The sequence below is a fragment of the Tenrec ecaudatus genome, chromosome 1 (assembly GCF_050624435.1).
Source record: "Tenrec ecaudatus isolate mTenEca1 chromosome 1, mTenEca1.hap1, whole genome shotgun sequence".
NCBI classification, from domain to species: domain Eukaryota; kingdom Metazoa; phylum Chordata; class Mammalia; order Afrosoricida; family Tenrecidae; genus Tenrec; species Tenrec ecaudatus.
In genome coordinates, this window is record NC_134530.1 from 178681088 (window position 1) to 178687951 (window position 6864).

The 6864-nt window shown below is 44.8% G+C and overlaps 1 pseudogene; it reads right to left on the reverse strand.

Moving 5' to 3' along the window:
* Positions 1-227: 227 nt before the first annotated feature.
* LOC142437190 (farnesyl pyrophosphate synthase pseudogene) lies at positions 228-1273 on the reverse strand (annotated as a pseudogene).
* Positions 1274-6864: the final 5591 nt, after the last annotated feature.

The window sequence follows — 6864 nt, forward strand, 5'->3', positions numbered from 1 at the left end:
GACACACAAACAAAAAAAACACTTTGATGGTATTTAGAACATCCACTAGCATATAGCTAAGTGATCTGAAATATACAGGGACTACAAAAACGTTTGTGGAGAAACGCTATTATTTAATTTAACTATACCATGCATTTTGAAAGCCCCCTCACATTATCTTTTTTTGTTTGTTTGTTTTTTGAAGGTTAAGCAATAATTTATTGAGGTCCACCCTCCCAGGCTCCAGGTCACTTGTGCAGCCTGTAGATGGTGCGTGCTAACTTCAGGAAGATGGAGGGCGTCGGCAGCCCGGAACTGCTCGATGAGGCTCACAAGGCTGGAGAAGCTGGCTTCCTCGTACTGCCAGAGTACGGGGGCAGCTCCATCTCTTCGTACATGGCCTTCACCAGTGCCACCTTCTCTGCCTCCTTCTGCCTGTCATTCTCCTGCAGAACCCGGTGCTGCTCCAGAGAGGCCCGCTGGAGGCACTGAACCACAGCCAACTGCATTTGTTGTCCTGGATGTCGGTGCCAACCTTGCCCGTCACACTGGGGTCATCAAAGAGGTCCAGGGAATCATCCTGGATCTGAAAGTACTTGCCCATCTCCAGCAGGATCCACTTGGCATGGGCTTGCTCCTTCTCCCCGTCAATGCCCACCATGGAGTGGCAGCAGCGACCGGGTGGTTAAAGGAGTAGAACGTGATCTTGTACTTGACAGTGGATTTGTACCTCTTTGGAGTAAACCTGCTGAGATCCACGTTGCCCTGGGGGGTGGTGATGAGGTCCAGGGCCTGTCCCATCTCAGTCTGATAGGAACTCTCCCGGAAGAGCTCAAACAGGTGCAGGTAGTCAGTCTGCCCCAGAAGTGGAGTTTCAGCAGGTGGTAGACACGGGATTCCAGCAGCCTGGCATCTTTGATGGCATCCAGACCTATGCCTGGATTCTGGTACCAGCAGGGCTGCCCCCAGCGGATAAGGGGTGAATCCATTATGTCATCCAGTATCAGAAGGAAACCTTGGAGCAACTTGACCCACAAGCCCACGGTGAGGGCCTGCTACAGACTGTCAGCCTCGTGCTTTCTGGAACACAGCCACCTCTGTCACACATCACGTGTACTTGCCTCTGAGGACATTGTACTGAAGGACCTTCCTGAGGCAGGCAACAGCGTCTCCCGTGTCTGGGTGCCTCAATTCATCATCAGTCTGCATGGGAGAAGTGCTAGATGAAATTCTGCTTTTCTTGGGCATGAGCGTCCACTTTCTGGTCTCCATTCATTCTGAGAGAGGAGCAGCATGCTCTGTTCCAAGGTGCTAGTTCTTGCTTGGTACGCTCCCCCCTCACATTTTCAATAAAATATTTTAATATTAAGATGGCACCTTAATTCTGAAAATCTGTCCTTTTCATGTTTTGAGTACTCATCCTCTATATTATGGTTTTTAATAGTTTTAATGAGTTATAATTAACATGTAATACAATTCAATAGTTCAATCATCACAGGCTTCTTTGGAAGGAGTTCTTCCTTCTTGTACCCATTGCTGTTGACCTCAGATTCCCCCACAACCATGCTCCATGTCCCTGGGTGATTATGAATTGAGTCTCTGTCTTCATAGATCCACCCATGCACACAAAGATAAAAAAGCACCAAACAACAACCTCCAAATTTACCTACGTACTCAAAAGGGAAGTGGAGAATATTTTTAACCCAGAATAAATTCAAAATGGGTCAAAAGGGAGATCTGATGATTAAGGTGTTTCTTTTCAGCCTGAATCAAACCAATTGAAACCACTGCTATCCAGTCAATGCCGACTCATTGTGACCCTATAGGACGGAGTAGAGCTGCCCTTGTGAGTTTGAGAATGTCACTGTTTAAGAGAGTGGAGTGTTCTGGTTTTCGCCCAGAAGGGCTGCTAGTGGTTTCGAACTGCTGACCTGGAAGATTGCAGCCCAGGGCTCCTCCAAACTAACTACAGCTGCTAAAATCCACTTCACAGTGTTCTTTGTCTGACATTAACTTCATTTACATTCCTAGACTATGATGAGGATTCACTACATATTCAGTCCATATTAGGTACCCTGTATATGGAGTTGGGGCTTCCTTTATAATCTATAGAAGGGGTCCTCAAACTACGGCCCGAGGGCCACATGCGGTCTGCCGAGGACATCTGGCCGGCTGGGTGTTTTTGCTGCAGTGCCTGTCCTGCTTAGGAGCCAACTCGTCCTAGGCCGGCAGTGCGCATGCACTCTCTGACTCCCTCCTTTTCTCGGTCTTTCGACCACTCCTCTCAGTCTCGGGTGTGATTGGATGAGTCACAAGCTTGCCTGTACAGAGCCTGCTGCTGCCTGAGGACCGAGGTAAGAACAAGTTAGGGGTGTTTTTTTGTGTGTGTGTTTTTTTGACGTTCGGAGGTCTTTTTTTTTTTTTTTGCAGTTAGTAGGGCCTTTTTTTGCGGTTAAGGGGGGCCTTTTTTCTGAATTTAGGAGATCTCTTTTTTTAAGTTGGTTGGGGGTGGTTTCTAGAGGAGTTGCATCACAGTGATAACGCCAATAGCACTCAGTGCTAATGCAAATGGTCAGCGCTCAGAGGTAATGCAAATAGTGCTCAGTGGTAATGATAATTGTAAGTGCTCAGTGTTGATGCATGTGATCAGCGCTCAGCATTGATGCAAATTGTCAGTGGTCAGTATTATCGCAAATGGTCAGGGGTCAGTGTTAATGCAAATGGTCAGTGTTATCACATGGGGGCCCCAAACTGCTAATCTGCCTAGGGCCCCATGGGAACTTCATCCGGCTCTGCAGACAGCCGAGGCGTAAGACACCCAATTTACTTGACAGTAAGTGCATTTATATTCTGATTGCTATTTAGCTGGGTATGATGCTGTACGTTGTGTGCTATGTGAGCCCCAGTTCACACTGTTGCAATCTCAGCAGTGCGAGTTCACCATATGCTTGTATCGCATTAGATTCAGAAGAAAAAAGGCATACGTGCCTTCTTTTTTCCTGCAGTGGAATCTGATTGCATGGATCTTCTCACCCATGCGATCAGATTCCTGTGCGAGGTCACAGATCGCAGTGTGGTTTGCACAGGGTAGTGTGAACTGGAAAGGTGGTGGAGGAACTGGCTCTGTAATCTTGCAGGTTCCTGCACCACACCAGTGTGAGTCTGAGGCAAAAGTGGAGTTCCACCAATATGGGCACTGGTGAGGCTGAAATGATGTGGACTGGCAAGGCTGCATTGATGGACACTGATCAGACTGCACTGATGGACACTGATCAGACTGCACTGATGGACACTGATCAGACTGCATTGATGGACACTGATCAGACTGCATTGATGGACACTGACCAGACTGCACTGATGGACACTGATCAGACTGCATTGATGGGCGGTGCAGTCTATATGTCACTGTGTGGGCAAGGTTATTTCTAGTATATGGTTTTTTAGGGCTGTATGTGTATATATATATGTGTGTATGTATTTTACTAATAGCAATTTGGAATCCCTAGGAAACAATGATATCAAGAAAGATAAAAATTGACTCAGAGTATAGGATATTCAAAGAACAGTGGACTTATGATTACTTTTTCATGCGGTACAAGGAAAGAGCTGTGTGTTTGATATGCCAGAATATAGTGTCTGTGTTCAAAGAATACAATTTGCGTCAACACTATCAAACTCAACATAAAGATAAATATGAGTGTTTGGCCGGAGAAGTGAGAAAAGATAAAATATTAAAACTGAAAAATACATGGACAACTCAGTAAAATACTTTTGTGAAGCAGAAGCTGCTAAATATTTCATCACTGCGAGCAAGTTTTCAAGTTGCTGAGCTAATAGCCTGCACTGGCACACCATTCGTGGAGGGAGAATTGCTAAAGAATGCCTTCTTTCTGTTGCCAAAGAAATGTGTCCAGAGAAGACTGATTTATTTAGTACAGCGAGTCTTGCAGGACCTACAATTACATGAAGGATTGAAGAAATGGGAGACAATTTGCATCAGCATCTGCAAAACTCTGCAAAAAACTTCCCTATTTTTCCTTGGCACTCGGCGAAAGTAATGATGTTCGTGATTCTGCACAACTTGTAATTTTTATTCATGGGACGAATGACTATTTCAAAGTCACAGAAGAGCTTGCCGCACTGCAAAGCGTCAAAGGAACAACTACAGGAGAGGATACCTATGAAAAGGTTTGCCAAACTGTGAGCTGGACTGGGCTAAACTAGCCGGTGTGACAACTGATGGTGCTCCTAGCACAGTGGGGTCTCAGAAAGGAGTAGTTGCTCCATTGACCAAGAGATGGGCAAACATAACCATTCGCACCTAATAGGCATACACTGCCTCATCCACCAACAAGCTCTGTGTAGTAAATCACTGAAGTGGGACTCTGTTATGAAAATTGTGGTGTCTTGTGTTAACTTCATTAGAGATAATGCACTAAACCACAGACAATTTCAGGCATTCCTGTCTGAGCTAAATATTGCCTATGAAGATGTTCTGTACCACACAGAAATCCATTGGCTGAGTTGAGGGAGAGATTTGAAACATTTCTATGACTTACTTCCACAGATGACAGCTTTTCTGCTTTCAAAAACAAAGAAGTACCAGAGCTCAATGGTGCAGAATGGAAATGGCACCTTGCTTTCCTGACAGATGTAACAGAGCAACTCAGCAGTTTCAATGTGCAGCTTCAAGGAGAGGGGAAGCTCGTCTGTGATGTGCAATCGCATGTGAAAGCATTTGAAGTAAAATTAAGCCTCCTCATCCAACAAGTGAAGGAGGGAAAGTTCTGCCATCTTCTTACAACTCAAAATATGCTAGCGGAAGAACCATTGGTTGCATTCCCAAACAAAACATGTGTGGATTCACTGGAAAAGTTGCAAAAGGAGTTCCAATTTAGATTTAAAGAGCTCCATCTCCATGAACAGGACATACAGCTTTTCCATAACCCGTTTTCTATTGACATTGAAAATATGGATTCAGTCTGAAGGAAGGAATAGTGTCAAAGCTTAAATTGTGAATGCCTGGTTTGCAGAAGGCTCCGGATGACAGTGGAAGTTCAAAGTCCATTTTCAGGGTTCACACATAGATTAAACCTCTTGTGAATCCTCTCTGATCATAGTTCAGTGATGTGAATAGACTTGCTATCAAATAGCGATCACTGTAAACCTGATTATGACAGATGTACTTAAGTTAAAAGGTAATATCATTTGATCTCTCTTGTGAGTCTTTCTAAAGTTGGTTCATTAAATATATATATACATATGAGAGACACATACATTCCGCCTCTAGTGCAGTGGTTCTCAACCTTCCTAATGCCGTGACCCTTTAATACAGTTCTTCATGTTGTAGTGACCCCTAACCATAAAATTATTTTTGTTGCTACTTCATAACAGTAATTTTGCTACTGATATGAATCAGGCGACCCCTGTGAAAGGGTCATTCAACCCCCAAAGGGGTAGTGACCTATAGGTTAAAAACCACCGCTCTAGTGAATCTTCTGCATTGGAAAGTAGATTGTTGCAGATGCAGTTAGTTTACAATGTAATAAGCTCTGAGGACAATATTCCAGCTAAGAGCAGCCCTGGAACAGAGGAGATCACAAGGCCAGCCCCATCACAAGACAGGACAATGTGTGCCTCACTGACACATAGTGCTCCTCATTGACACATAGTGTTAAGGGGGGCAGCACTGGGGACACGGTGTGGGAGAGGTGCCCAATTTGACTCCACCGCACCAGAGTGAGCACTAAAGGTGTACAGTGGAGCAGCAAGGGGAGTAAAGCAACAATGTCCCCAAGGAATGCCAAAGGTGGACTTGGGCCAGGGCGTGGCACCCCAGCAGACTCTACTGGAAAACACTCATAAAGGTCAACAGACAGACCTGGAACTGCTTGAGGGCTTTGCCGTTTTTGCTGTTGGTTTTTCTTTATCTCTTTCTTTATTTTTTTGTTTTGTTGTATTAGCTGTTGTTCATTTTTTGTATTTTTTTTGTTATGTTCTGCTCTGCTTTGTTTTGGGGGGCATAATATTGTCTATGAATGTATATTTGGACAAGATGGGCAGGATGAACAATCCGGAAGAGAGAACAACGGGACCAATGGGACCTGTGGGGGACACGGCAGAGGGAGAGAAGGGGGAAAAGGAGGGGGCTGCCAACAAACCCAGGGACAGGGGAAGAATAAGTGATCTAAAATTTATGGCAAAGAGGGCATAGGATGCTTGGGGGCCTCCATCAAGGCCAATGTAGCTGAGAGGAATTACCAAAACCCAAATGAAGGCCAAACATGGTAGTGGGAAGGGAGGAAAGTAAAAGGAAATAGAGGAAAGAACAGGGAGGCACAGGACAGTTGTAGCAGTCTACACACAGGTCATACTTATATTTATATACAATCACAGAGGAATAGAGCTATGTACATATATTTATTTATAAAGTATTATGGTGGCAGACGGACATTGGACCTCCACTCAAGTACTCCCTCACTGCAAGAACAATTTGTTCTACTAACACTGCACTCTGTAATGTTCACCTTTCCTGACATGATAGCTGAAGACAAAGTGGGTGCATAAGCAAATGTGGTGGAGAAAACTTATGGTGCCCAGCTAGCAAAGGATATAGTGTCTGGGGTGGGTCTTAAAGGCTTGAAGATAAACAAGCTGCCATCTAGCTCAGAAGCAACAAAGTCCACAGGGAAGCACACCAGCCCGTGTGATCATGAGGTGTCAATGGAATCAGGTATCAGGCATCTAAGATCCAGAACAAAACAAACAAAAAACATATCAATGGGAATGAAGGGGAGGGCATAGTGGAGAACCAAAGCCCATCAGTAGTTAATTGGACACCCCCCTGTCAGAACAGCCACAAAGAAGAGAAGAGCCAGGCAGCGT